This window comes from Adiantum capillus-veneris, chromosome 9 (assembly GCF_014529385.1).
Source record: "Adiantum capillus-veneris isolate H3 chromosome 9, ASM1452938v2, whole genome shotgun sequence".
Classification (NCBI taxonomy): domain Eukaryota; kingdom Viridiplantae; phylum Streptophyta; class Polypodiopsida; order Polypodiales; family Pteridaceae; genus Adiantum; species Adiantum capillus-veneris.
This window is the reverse complement of record NC_140939.1, coordinates 11645449-11659774: the sequence shown is the minus strand read 5'-3', so window position 1 is coordinate 11659774 and position 14326 is coordinate 11645449. Positions and strand designations below refer to the sequence as shown.

The 14326-nt window shown below is 39.6% G+C and overlaps 1 long non-coding RNA gene across 1 annotated transcript; it reads left to right on the top strand.

Moving 5' to 3' along the window:
* Positions 1 to 13306: 13306 nt before the first annotated feature.
* Positions 13307 to 14027, top strand: LOC147450135 (uncharacterized). The gene is made up of 2 exons (XR_015189252.1): positions 13307 to 13637; positions 13723 to 14027. It is a non-coding gene; the product is annotated as an uncharacterized LOC147450135 (long non-coding RNA).
* The last annotated feature ends 299 nt before the right edge of the window (positions 14028 to 14326 follow it).

Sequence of the window (14326 nt, the reverse complement as noted above, 5' to 3'; positions counted from 1 at the left end):
GTCCCTTGACACAACCATGTGCAAGCTTGTTGTTAGGTTTGTCTGTAGCTTTGTCTTCAAAGTTGGTCTTTAGCTTTGGAAGAGCTTTGGTGTTGATGACACTCCCCCCTTCCTTGAGTGATTCATATCTACCATGTTGTTGATACGTGACTTCATCTTTGATTATTGCGGAAAATTTTCTTCTTGTTGTACATTCACCTCTTTGTTGCAAGTCTTAGTCGTTTTAAGATGGATCTTGATGTGTCTGAGCTTGTAGGACTGATCTTCTTTGTTGTGTGGACTTTATGATGGGTTTGCTTTTAAGGTCCAGTGAATTCGAATTGTCTACAGTAGGTAGCCAATGTTGAAGCATTGTGTGAGCTACGTATGATTATTGTTGATAGCTCACTTGTTGAATTTGTCATTGCTTGTCATTGTAGGCCATTCTTCATCTTGCCATTGCTTGCTGAAGCTTTTTTGTTTTCCTTGAATGGAAGATATGCTCTTGATAAGTACAATGGGATTTGCTCCATGACTTGATGGACACTAGGCTTTGGTAGCCAAATTTTATGATTTCCATTGTAGAAGCCTTGATTTTGTAATTGAAGACGAGATATCCATCTAGAAGTTGTAGTACCCTTCATTGTGATTGGATTTTGTTGGCTCTTGGCTATCATTGCTTGCCTTTGGGTAGAAGCTTGTGCTGCATGATTTCTCTTGGTTGTTCAGATTGAGCTACAAATTTTGGTAACCATATTTGAGTGTTACCTGCATAAAATCCTTGGGCTTCAAGTAGCTTGACTGGAATCATCTGTTGCTGTACCTGTTTGCATTGTGAAGCTTGGTTGATGTCTGACTTCGACACCCACACTTGTCACATCGCTTACTTCTTTGATCATGTCTTTTGCCAATTGGGGGTTTTCTTTCTCTTGGTTGACTTGTTTGTCTTGTGTTGATAGCACGTCTTGTTCTTTGTAGAACTTGTTGGTTGAGGTGGGTAGGTTGAGGCTATTACTTTAGGATTTTTGGCCTAAACATTGGTGATTCCTTGGAAGTAGCCTGAGAAGTGATTGACACATTTGATGCTACCCACTCTGTCACCTTTTGTTGTTGTTGAACCTGTGCTTGATATATCCAAAAAAATGAATCTTTGACTTGCATGTGTTCTTTGGACATTAACACTTGGTTGATTCTCTTTGGCTTCTTTTGAAGGCTTTGTTGCGATGGAAACTTTGGCTGATAGACTTTTTGCTTCAGTTTCCATTGCATTATTGATGGTTTGGCTCTTGATGTAGAGGTTTTGTGGGAAGTTTGATGGAGGCTCATTGAAGGTAAAGTCGTCTTGCAAGATCGATCTTCATGAGCATCTACCTTAGCTTTTCCTTTTTTTGTGATGGTTGGTTGTTTCTTGTTTGCATGTACCTGAAGTTCTTCTGGGGCTTTTATTGTTGTTGTTGAAGATTTTCCTTGTGGTTGAACAAAGATGTTCCTCCAAATTTTGTTCATGATTAGACTCTCTTTGATATGATGGGAGTCGATTATGTGGAAAATATCTTTATACTCGCCAGTACTCAAATTGAGTTCTGATTTTTCCACGTAGTAATTGGCATTTTTGAACTTGTAAAGAGAGACGTGTCTTCTCTATGCAAAAATAGTGTAGTTGGACATACAAATGTGATAATCGAGCATCTAAACAACCGCCCGAGTGCTCTATTTTTGCATAGCAAAGACACAATGTTATAGTTGAGGAATATATTTCTATAATATGTGTACTATCATCCGAATGCGATAATAGAGCACCTGGACGGCCTTCTGAGTACTCTATTTTTGCATAGCGAGGACACAAATGTTATAAATAAGAAGTTCTTTTTTTATAATAATGGGGTGTCATCAGTATGCAAAAATAGAACACCCGGATAGCCTTTTGTGTGCTCTATTTTTGCATAGGCACAACACAATGTCACAAACAAGAAGCATGATTTTTTTAAGAATGTTATGTCGTTCGTATGCAAAATTAGAGCACTCGGTCTGAGTGCTCTATTTTTTCATAGCAAGGACACAATGCTACAAATAAGTAATGCTTTTTTTATAATGATATGGTTTGCCCATATGAGAAAACAAAACATCCGGATAGCCTTTTGTGTGCTCTATTTTTGCATAAAGACGACATATCACTATGGTTGTTTAAGGGTGAGTACGACCAATAATATTGTCAAGTGTATGACAATTTAAAATTTTCCTTTTTTGTTTCTTGTGTAGAAAATTCTACTACTGGAAAGAGTTTGAAAGGTCTTTATATTGAAGAGGTTGAGGAGACATGTGATGAAAGGTTAATGGAGCTACTATACCAAGTCAAGCAATTATCTAAGTTTGCCGATGTGAAATACATCTTTAATGTTCCTTTAAAATCTGGAGAGATTTTTCGAAGGGTTCAACAAAGAAATTCTTGACTATTAGAAGGTTTTTGTAGACCTTACCATGGAGCACAAGCTTGAAAACTTTGTACAATTTACTAATATTTTTAAAGCAGGCAATTTAACACCAAGCGAAGGCTCCAAGAAGTTGGCATTACTCCAAGATGATTGGAGAGGGACCGTAACCTTTGTCAGTGGCATGGAAGGCATGGTTGCAAGCTTGTGATTGAAAATATAATATTTTTTTGTCTTTTTGACTCTTATTCCAATAGAGGAAGGAGAGACAAAATCTCTACAAAATATAGCATCTATGAATGTCCAAGGTATGGAGGAAACACCTGAAGATTTTAGAGAGGAAATGGAGAGGGTTGAAAGCAAAGAGATCTTTGATGTTGCAGACTTCAAGGCAAGGGACGTCACCAAAGTGGATGAGTCAATCCATATTCCAAAAGAAGAGCTTGATCTCTTGCTATACATAGTGACCATGCCCACCTACAAGATTAAAAATAAGGAGTATTTGCTGCTACACGACATACAAAACCTCTTTGATCTAAGAGAGGACTACTGTCTTGCTAATTTGGTAGAGTGGGCAAAGCATGATAAAGGCTTTGTGGACTACAGTACACCATGGTCATTATCATTACTTGATACAAAATTTGAGCAGTTTATTGATCAATCCCATGCTAGAGAGCATGTGCTTCAGTGTTTTTCAAAGTGATGAAGAGCAAGGGCTTCCCACAGATGAGGAGTTCCAACAAATTTACAAAAGATTGAAGATTGAACACATGAGCTCAGAGATCCTAAGAGAGAGCAAAGAGAATAAACCAAGTTTTTCCATTGACCTATTAAAAGAAGACATTTTTGAAGATGATGGAAATCCTAAGGTAAAATGGAAAAACTATATATAATATTTGCAAGCACATTATTTAGGTCATTGAAATTTTAGTGACACATCATTTCGATTACCTAATTTTGGGGGGGGGGGGGGGGGGGGTTTGCATAGGATGATATTGTAGATCCTGACAAGTTTCTAGGGAGAGGGAAGGGCTCCAAGCCTTTGGATATAAAGAGGGATCAAAGTTTGGGCCAGTACATTGGGAAGCTCAACAAGGAGACATTAGCTATCACCACATGAAGCTTTCCCAATCACCCACTCTCCCCATACTTGCACTAGTGGCTTTGCCAAGGGTGGTAGGTTCACATCCCGTTGGAGTGGACAAAATCATACTTCTTGAGAAGCAAGAAGACATTAGAGTTTTTGAACTTGCGAATCTATTATCTAACCAACCCAAATGATTTTCTCATATTGAACTGATCATTTAATGTGGGAGAATAAATGAGAACAAGGGTTAAAATATAGACATGTGCTTTCAGATCTATCTCAGCACGGGGCCAATGGTGAAGGGATCCAAATGAGAGATGGTCTATCAAAGAGCAAGGCTAACCAATGGAGTTTAAAAGACCTTAGGGTTAGCTTCATTGAATACCTCCAAAGGCTAGTGTTAAAAATTCCTTTGACCTTAGGTAAGCTAGGGCTGAACTTGAGGTGGGAACCTAGACCAAGCTTGAGGTGCTTGTCATGCTTGCTGACTAAGGTGCTTGAGGTGCTTGTCGTGCTTGCTGCCTAAGGTGCTTGAGGTGCTTGTCATGCTTGATGACTTAAGGTGCTTGAGGTGCTTGTCCTGCTTGCTGACTAAGATGCTTGAGGTGCTTGTCATGCTTGCTGACTAAGATGCTTGAGGTGCTTGTCATGCTTGCCGACTAGGGAGCTTGAGGTGCTTCTGGGAACACTACCCAAGCTTGAGATGCTTTGTCATGCTTGCTGACTAAGGTGCTTGAGGGTAAGGTGTTCAAAAATTCAAATACAATCCCTACTCAAGAGCAGGAGATCCCTAAAGCTAGGGGGATGAGAGAGAACACACACACTCACACACAAGGAAAGACCAAGCATCAAGAGGTATCAAGGACACATGTCAAGGCCCTACCCATGTTGCCGTCATGGTGTGCCTTTGGTTGGCCTCCCAAGGGTCTGCTGATAAATTAGTTAATTTGATTAATTGTTTTTCCATTTATCAAGTCCTCTCTCAAATGGAAAAGGGGGACACTTGTCCCAAGGATACTCTTATTGCTTGATATGCCTCTTGCATGTGATTGGCTAGGCTTGGAAGGGTCCAATGATCTTTAAGCATGAGCTACAAGGGGGGGGGGGTCAACCAAACCAAGAATGGGGGCTACTTGGGGGGTATACCCTCCCACACACACTCACACACACTCTCATTGTGTGAAGTGCAAAGTGCAAGAGCTCCATCTCCTTCTCCAAGCTAGTAGAGAAGTTGAGATCTTACACCAACACTTTTGGCTATGGAATTCAAATCCATCCAAGAGCCATGCTTCAATGCTTAAGCTTTTGTTACTACGCTATTATGTATGCTAGCAAGAAGAGTGATAATAAGTGAGGAACTACTTCTTTCTCCTATGGAATAACACCATATTAGAGAGTTTGAGACTTTGGAGAAAATTTGGGAATCACCGATGTGTTAAAGATTTGGCCATATGGACAAATCTCAAACTAGTTTTTAAGGCCAAAGCCTTCCACAAGGTAGTGAGAATCTCTTTCGAGCCATGCTCTCAAAAATTTGGCTAAGGTTTGGCCATGTGGTCAAACATTCTAGTTCTGTAATTGGACACTCAAATGTCCTGAGACACTAAAGTGTCGTGTTTTTCTGGCAACTTGTCATAATTATTTGGTGAATTTAAAAAAAATAATCATAGGTCACGTTCATATCTTAGGTCAACTATGAGGTGAATAACATAGCCAAATTTTACTTTTGCCAAAATTAATACCAAATTAAGATTATAATGATAAGTTCTAAGATGAAAAAATCATAGAGATTTAGTGCAGTTTTAACAAAATTTCCATAAATTGAATATAACTTCTCATCAAAATAAGATTTTGCATCAATTTCAAGGTGTATGGATATGAAAAAACTTATTTTAGCAAGAAATTGAGCTTCATAACCTAGTTATGGGACTAAAACTTTTTTATAATCAAAAGACCAAGATCTTGAAAATGCTGACAAGAGAAAAATTTTGGTCTTTCAAGGCCTCTTTCATTAACATGATGAGGTTATGAGACAAAACCTAAGGTGTAGAATGTATCTATAGGTCAATACCCATCAAGTAAGAATTTTTCAAGGGTTTAAACTCATAGGTAAGCTCATTTAAAAAAAATTGAAGTGCGTAATTTCTTGCAAAAAAAACATTGCAATGAAAAACTAATAAAAGTGTGTATATAAATCTCCCAATTGTGTCCATATGAGGTATCTGTATACAAATAAGTGAGATGAACAAAAAAAATCCAAAAGTGGACTTTCTTTTAAGGCTTATCTTTGATAAATAAAAAATCATAATTACAACATGCATAGAATCACCAAATGTGGCTTGCATAACCATAAAAAATTATCACCTTATGTAATGGAGTCATAGATCTAGTATATATGCATCATAATACATTGTAAATTTAGATGAACTAAGTGTTTTTTGTGATTGTTAATTGAATTTTGAATGTTGCATATTTGACCCACAGGACTTTCTATATTTAATTATAGTCATAATTTGTTTTTCTCACATGACAATTGCAAAAATATCATACACATATATAAATAATTAACATGGATTATTTCATGCACCCTGATTATTGTTTTGACCCACAGGACTTTCTATATTTAATTATAGTCATAATTGTTTTTTCTCACATTACAATTTCAAAAATATCATACACATATATAAATAGTTAACATGGATTATTTCATGCACCCTGATTATTTTTTTCTTAGGGTAGAGTACCAGTTTTAATGAAAAATTGAATGCTGTTTTGCGTAGGTTCTTTTCATGAGTGTAGTTACTATTGAGGTTATGATCAAAAGTGAGGGATTATAATTTCTATGAGTACTTTGAATAACATTTAATAGGTTTGCAAAAGCATTTCTTGAGATGTGCTGTAAATTTCATGTACCATTTATTTAAATTTGCAAAACATTTGGTACCAAACTAGTGTTAAGCTTGTTTTGAAAGTGGAAATTGGGAAACTCCCAAATTCACTAATATGGTGTTGAATGTTTCTTCTTCCTCTTCACTACCCTCATTCCCCGCTAGCTCTCTCCACCTTCGAAGATGTTTGAGGACTTGGGACTGAGGCTTGAGATAGTTAATGCTTTTTGCAAAGGTTATACTATGCTCGTGATGCATGAAGTTTTCCATCTTCATTGCATCACCTAGGTCACAAGGAACACAAAGATTGTATTGTACCAAGTCTCTCTTAATGGGAGAATGTAACATTTAATGGTCTAGTAGCTTGTGTGTAGCAGAAAATAAAAAAGACATAGCGAGCATTTCATTAGAATAGATTCCTAATGAGCATAGCAAGAGTTCTTGGATGGAGAGAGCAACAAAATCATAACACCTAGTTAGATAGGCATGAACAATACTTCAAAAAGAGAGAGAAATTAAGCTATTGAAAACAGTTGAGGACCAGATATACATGGAGAAAGTCCCCCCTCCAAAAGGCTTTGTATTATAGGTTTCCCCCATCAAGGGAGCCATTTTACAATACAATACTTTGTGTTCCTTCAATAACTTACTGGTGCAATAAAGATGGAAGCTTCAAGCACCAAGCTCACACGTATAAACCACAACATCAATTCCCTCACGGTCTCAGACCCAATACCTCACACACCTTCGAAGATGGTGAGAGCTAGCGGGGTATGAGAGTAGATCGAGAGGAAGAAGGAGTATTCTTACGAGAAAGAAGTATGTCTCCTCACATAATCACTCATATTAGCTTAGCATAGCTTAGTAATTAGCATGATAGAGCAGATGAGCATGCATTGGATCTTGGCTATTGGTTGGATTTGCATCACAAAGCCAAGAATGGTTGGTGTAGGCCTCCCTTCTCACAAGCTTGGTGTAGCTGATGAGCTTTCCATTAAAGCTTGAGAAGGAGAGATAGTCTTCTTTACTTCACACATGAGCTTGTCTAAGTGTGTAAGTGATAATGCCTTGCAAAAATCAGTCCCCATCTCTCTCTTGGTCGACCCCTCTTGCTAATTGTACATGCTGGCATCCTATTGGACCCTGCAAAGCTTAGCCAATGATAATTAAGAAGCATAAGTGATAGCCTTGTGAGATGTGTCTCCCTTTCCCCTTTTGTGAGAGCTTTAGGTATTTAAATAATGCAATTAAACTCTCATTGGACCCCTTAGTCTTCTGGCCAATAGGAATTAGGCAAGCCATTGGACTATTGAATGCTCATTAGACCCCTTGGGAGACTCTCCAATAGTCTTCTAGAGAGATTACTTTCTATTGATTTTTTTATCAGGTGTTTTTAAATGAATTAAACTAAATTTACTCTAGCCTAATTCTCATTGGTCCACCTCTATGGCTATCCAATAGGATTTGAATGCACCTTGGGGGCAACTGGGCTAGGGAGATGACATGTGTCCACTATGCCCTTTGTGTAAAGGGAGCTTGCAAGAGTGTGTGTGTGTGTGTGTGTGTGTGTGTGTGTGTGTGTGTGTGTGTGTGTGTGTGTGTGTGTGCGTGCGTGTGTGCGTGTGTGCGTGTGTGTGTGTGTGTGTGTGTGTGTGTGTGTGTTTCTCTCTCATTCCCTACTAAAAGGGCTCGCCTCCTCAAAGATAGGGATGTGGGAAGACTTTTGGGTCTTCCCACAAGCATCCAATCTACCCTAAGCTTGACCATTGGACATAACCGTTGAATTTTGGACCCTTAGCATTTTGGAGGTCTTAATGGGCTGAACCTTGAGGTCTTTGAATCCCATGTTGCATATTGCTCTTTTGTAGATGGTCCCCCCTTCTGATCCCTATTTTCCCTCCTTTGGATCCCTACTGTGACCGGTCTACTAGCCTAACCAATATTCTAGCTTTTTCTCCCGTCGTACTTCCCCATATTAAATGATCATCTTAACATGAGAAAATCATTTAGGAGAATTAGATATTAGTTATTATGACATTACCTCTCTCTTGAACTCATAGGCGTCATTGACTATGGATAGAGAAGATAAAGCCTATTTAGTAGTCCTTTTCCTAGCGGGTAGAGGATCCCTTTCTTACCCTATGACATCGTTCTAGAATGGATGACTAATCCATTTGGTGCTTGAGAGCCTAAGTTGCCGCAAGCATGTATGTGCATTAGTCCTATCAATCTTCCATAGTAGAGTGGCAAGCTCTACTTGGTGTTTGGAAGACGTCGTCTCCACAAAGATCCTAAGCATGCATCCTTCTTAACATTTGTGCACAATAAATAAAAAGAGAGTCTTATAAGACAAAAACTTTGTTCATTTTTAAAAAAATTACATTTGCTTACACTTGGGAAGCATTGTAAGCATTGACAAGGTTTAGGTTATCCTTTGATTGTATGCCTTGCATCCATCTAGCATCTTCAAAATGATAGTTCTTAAACTAAAGAAGATACCATCGGATAATCTTACCGTCTCTCAATACCTTGTCTTCATGTCAGAGAATGGACTCGAGATGTAGCACCTCTTCTTGGTCCTCGATCTCTTGGTCCTCTTCTTGAGATGGCTCTCCTTTGTAAGGCTTTACTAGGCTCACATGGAAATCATTATGTATGAGCCAATGACTGGGAAACTTGAGTTGATAGGCCATCTCATTGATTGGTCTAAGAATCTGGAAGGGACCATAGTACTTTTTTGCTAACTTAGCATAGTACTTTTGGTATCCCATAGGATTTTTTCCTGTCGTGTGCCTTAATTGAATCTTGGGAAATTTAAGCAAGACCCTATGATTTTCTATTAAAGGCTTGGACTCTTCTGTGCTTATCAACAGCAGCCTTTTGCCTTTGCTGTGAGATAGAGATAGCATCCTTAATCTTTTGGAAATATTCTTATAGGTTTCGGCTATACTCATCTACAGTGAAGATCTTCCAATGTACCTTAAGTAGCAGGGGACTTTTGGATCTTCCCTCAGTTACCTCAAAAGGTGCTTTTTCCGTGGAGGCATGTACAATATTATTGTAAGCATACTCCACTAAGGGTAAGTACTTCTCCCATTGGGACCTTTGATCTACTTCCATTACGTATGCTTTTATTAGATCAAGAATTGTTAGGTTGGCTATTTCAGTTTGGCCATCCGTTTGCGGGTGATAGGCCAAAGAGAAGTTTAGCCTTCCTAAATTCTCAAATTAAGAGACCCTTCCAAACATGACTGGTCATTCTAGGATCTCTATCCAACACTATGGACATTAGCAAGCCATGGTACTTGAAGATTTGTGATGTGAAGAGGGTTACCATTTGATGGGCTTTGATAGTCTTTTTGACAGGTATAAAATGAGCTTGTTTGTTGAGCCTGTCTACTATAATCCATATTCCCATATTACCATGGATAGACTTAGGCAATCCAAAGATAAAATCCATGGATATGATCTCCCATGGTGAATTAGGGATTGGCAAAGGTTGAATCAATCCAGATTGCTTCCCTCTATCAAACTTCGTCTTGGCATACCACACATTTAGAAACATACTCTTGTATGTTTGCTTTCATTTGCAAGCCAATAAAAACATGTTTCTATCCCTTTTAGGGTAGACTAAATCCCTCTATGCTCCGCATAAGGAGGATCATGAGATTCATATGTTACTTTTTATCGTAGTGAGTTAGTAACGCATAGTCTATTGCCATAGAGAAGATAACCATCTTGTAATATAAATGGTTCCTCTTTCTTCCCTAATGCAAGGGCTGAAATTGCACTCTAAAATTGGGATCATAGCTTACTCATCTATCATAAAAGATAGATCATTGCGAGCTACTATGGAAACCGCATTCACTCTCGGTCGTCTTGAGAGTGCATCAGCTACTTGTTGCCAGCAATGTGAGCAATATGAAAATGAAATTGCGAAAGGAAATTTTCCCACCTCATTTGTTTATCAAAGAGCTTGGTCTGCATCATGAAGTACTTAAGGCTTTGGTGATCTGTCCGTAGAATGAAAAGAGTCCCCAATAAATAGTGCTTCCACGAGTCTAAGGCATGTAGAACGGCGAGGAGTTCCTTTTAATACATGCCTAGAGCTTGCAGGGTCGAGCCTTCGACTTTCATAGGCTATGGTGTGCCCTTCTTAGAGCAAAACAGCTCCAAAGCAATCACCCCAAGCGTCACATTAGACCTCAAATGGCTTTGAGAGATCCGGCAGTGTAAGCACAGGTTGAGAGATAAGCTTTTCTTTAAGCTTTTTGAAAGCATTATTCTCGTTGGCAGACCATGTATACCTAACATTTTTCTTTGTTAGGTCATGTAATGGTCCCGCAATTTGTGAGATCTTTTCTATAAAGCGTCTATAGTATGCACACATACCTATAAAGCTTCTTAGTTCATGTAGATTCCTTGGATTAGGCCATTCTTTTATTACCTCTAGCTTTGATGGATCCATTTGAATGCCATCTTGAGAGATAATGTGACCTAAATACTCAATCTCTTGTAAGAAAAACTCGCTTTTTTTTCAATTAATATAGAGTTTATTCTCTGATAATACTTGAAATATTACCTGGAGGTGTTGCTTGTGTTTGTCTAGTGAATTAGAGTAGATGATTATATCATCAAAGAACACTTTAGTAAAGGTGGTGAGGCCTGAATAGCTTCTATATCAAGCGATTAAATGTGGTTGGTGCATTGGTCAAGCCAAAAGGCATGACAATTTATTTGTAAAGACCAAATGTAGTGCAAAATGTGGTCTTTACAATGTCTTGATCTATCCTTATTTGATGGTAGCCACTTGTTGTTATAGAAATGATATTTTATGATTTATTGCAGTTGACAGGTGGAAAAGAATAGACCAAGCTAGGCCTATGCAAATGGAAATATATATTGTACATTTTATTATCCAAGTGCTCTTTATGAGCTTTGGCCATTTATGACCGGCCGGCCAGCTTGTACTCACTTTGACCATTCAAGAATCTATAAATTAAATACGTGCAAGAGGGAAATGGTCACTCTTGCACGGGGGAGATTGCGCCCAGTGTCTGCGTTGCTCTTCTCATCTCTCCTCTCTTCTCTCTCGCCGTGCCGACGTAGCACTCCTCTCTAGGAGGTGCGCCTGCACGTGCTCCCTCAATCTCTCTCGCTCTGTGTCTCTCTCTCTTCGTGTATCTTGCGAACATGCGACCACGTGATTGTGCCAGGTATGCCGATTAGTCTGTTTTATGTTGTTTATTGTGTTATTTCGGGTATTTTGCAGGGAGCCACACATCCGTCTGTAGCAGTGGTATCAGAGCTAAGACTACATCCTCGGATTTGCAACCATCATGGCTATGGAGAAGAGAAATCAAAGCTAAGTCATGTTTCTTTTTAAACTTCTTTCTTCATATTTACCTTTGAATACAAGATACATGTGTATAATTTATCTGATTAGATTGTTTGGTTTTCCTAATCACGTGCGTTATATTATCCGACGAGAATTATTTTAACCATGTATATCAAGCTATGTATGAAATTCAAGGAAGTAAATACAGTAGAGAAGAATTAGGTTATTTTTAGTGTCGTAAGAACAGTCCACAGAGACCTAGTCAGATATCTTTTTGAGAAGAGCTGAACTCGAGACTTGTTACTCCTGGGGGAATTTGGATGACCATTCCTCCCATGATTGTGAAGCAAAAGAGGGGGTGCTACATACATAAATAGGTTTATAACACGTGAGGGATGTTAATACATAATATTAGCTATCACATAGTAATAAAGCATATTGTTTGAGTTTTGGTGGGCTCAAGTTAAGCGTGATCGTCAAAGTCGCAGTCGGTAGTGCACAACAATGGCCGACAACCCTAGTCCATCGGCTTGGTGGTCCTCCAACCTTGGTACCCTCAGCAACATACAAAGCAGCACACTAATTCTTAGAGTTGTAAGCTGATTATGTCAACCTAGAGCACTTCAATTGTTGTTCTTTTTTTTTCCTGCACAATATGCAGTCCAACGCCAACGCCATGCATATTTTTATTTTCTCTCAGTCTCTACTGGATCACCAACGCCATGCACACTTTGAGTGACGCACTGACGCCTACGTCTATGCATGCATACTAGCACTCAACTAGAAAAAGAACACACACACTGGATAGAGATAACTTGGGAGAATTCATGCAGCGCAATTGACATACAGTAAGTGACAAAGAGAAAAAAAAATGAGATTTTGACAGATAGGCTGCCGCCATGCAAGAGAGAGCGAGCGTCTGACCAAGCCGACAAAGTAGCGCTAACTACCTTTCTCTCTCTTCCTTTCTCTCGCAGCCTGGTTTTGCTTGTGGCGACAGTCTCTCTCTGGCCACCAACCACTTTCAGCCTCTCTCTCTCTCTCTCTCTCCTCACACATGCAGACGGTAGGATAGACCACGTTTATTAGAGGCCACAAATCAATCATTGTACCCATGCAGCATATTTCTGTAGCTACACAGCTCAGTTGCACGCAAAGGCGGCCACCTTCAGTGTTCTGTCTAGACAGCCATCCTCAGGTCCTCAGCCAGCAAATGTTGTACCCAATGGCGTTGGACACCATTCTCATGCAGACCAATAAGATCGGTTGCCAACCTTTTATATATATATATATATATATTAGCACGTACCACTCCTTTTCCACTTCAGTTCGCACAGAGCCTAGACCACCACCCACTACATCGACTTACAGTCCAACTGCCCCCTCCCTCCCTTCCGCATCCAGAACAATAGCATCTCTCTCTTCCTTCCTACCAACTAGCCCTCTTCCTCTCCTACCGCCGCAGCTCAACTCTCTGTGTCCTTGTTGTCAAGCCACACATGTAGAGACAGCATTGAACTCTGCATCTACTGTTGTGTGTGTGCACACCTTCCCCTCCCCTTCCTTCTCCCTCTCTTAAGATCCGTGCATCTCCTCTTCTCTCTCATGCATGGATCGGCTTGCAATTCTGCAGATCTTGGGAGGTGCGCACACATACTTTGAATCTGGGCTCGTTACCTTCTTGGCTAGGTTTGATGCAGGGCCAGGGATCTGTTTCCTGTTGCAATGTGTATGTTGCTGTCCTGCAATCCATCGCCCCACTGATGTCGTATTCCAAATATGGAGAGTCGCAATCCGCCAATGTCTACTTGGAGAGGCACTTCATCAATATCGGAGGTCCTTATCAGCTTATGATCCGGCAAAGCATCATGAATGAGGAAGTGTGGATTGCAGTCAGGCAACCCAGCCTCAAAAAGGTGCCATCTTATAACTTCATCTTCAAGCTAGATGTCCATCCTGCCGCGCTAGATTTTGTGCTTGATTCGATCTTATTCCCTAAAGGAAGGGTTGCAGGGACGGAGAAGAACGATTAATGATAGAGTACGCCTACCTACAACAGCAAACATTGACGCAACTCTACAACGACCGCTGAAATACTTTCTGCGACACCGCCCACTGTGGAGCACCATCGGGCATTCACGACAATGCTGATGATGATTTTAGCATGCAGATTTTAGGTTTTGACTTAGTTTCACACTTCACTTCGTTTATTTTATACCCAGATATTGTCATTAGCTCCATCGAGATTGTATCATATGTAATTTTGGCATTTCAAGGCGTTTAATGTAAAAATTTATTTCATTTCATTTCTCGCTCTCCCCCTCATCTACTGCATCTGACCCCCCCATGACAGTGCCAGAAGTACACACTGACAAAGCTCTGGAGCGACCATTGCAATACTTTTCTCAGACAACGCCCAATGCACACCATCCTCAGGCATTGACACCGACGCTGATGCCGATTTTTTTAAATTTTTTTTCTCTTTCTCAGTCTTTTGTTGTACTTCATTTTATTTTGTACCTAGACATTGTATTGGATCCATATGGATTGTCTCAATTTGGTCGTATAAGCTTTTTGCAGATGGTTAATACATTAAGGAAGTCAT